Below are 653 nucleotides of genomic sequence, written 5' to 3'. Positions count from 1 at the left end.
GCCGGCTTGCTCCCTTGCCTGCAACCGACTACATTAACGGCTAACGTCGACTGCTTCGCCATGTACACTGACAGCCAACACGAACCTGACTTCTTTTACATGGCTTGAAAGCGACGACTAACCACAACCAATCACTCACCAACTTGCAATCTGGCAATGCTCTGTTTACACGCTCAACCGGCTTATATACCGCATTTTCTGCTAACAGACAGTAAGATAGCAAGGAAGCTAACACCAGCCAATTAACCAGTCTCGTCGCCGTGGTCCACTCTGCTTGCAATTATTATCAAGCCATTCACAATAGTTAACAGCGCCATGTCTACTACCAATGCTTGCCGCACGCAAACGCTTACGCACACTTATCCACACATATATACACTCACGCGCACAGGCACAGACACTCCTAAATATGAAATGTCAAAGGTCAAATGTCAAATGGCATATATCAAATGTCAAGGCTCCTTACCTCTTACCCCTACCCCTACCCCTACCGCTAACCCTGACCCTAACCCTAGCTTAGCTGGCGACTGCCACTTTCTGCTGACCACCTAACCAATGCCACTTGATATAGATATAAAAGTATAATCTTACACGTTAATGTGAGCAATATCCCTCAACAGCGCCTGGGAGGCATAAATTTTTGGTAGCTTACA

This window comes from Priapulus caudatus, unplaced genomic scaffold, assembly GCF_000485595.1.
Source record: "Priapulus caudatus unplaced genomic scaffold, Priapulus_caudatus-5.0.1 Scaffold441, whole genome shotgun sequence".
NCBI lineage: Eukaryota > Metazoa > Priapulida > Priapulimorpha > Priapulimorphida > Priapulidae > Priapulus > Priapulus caudatus.
Note: the sequence above shows the minus strand (reverse complement) of the source record.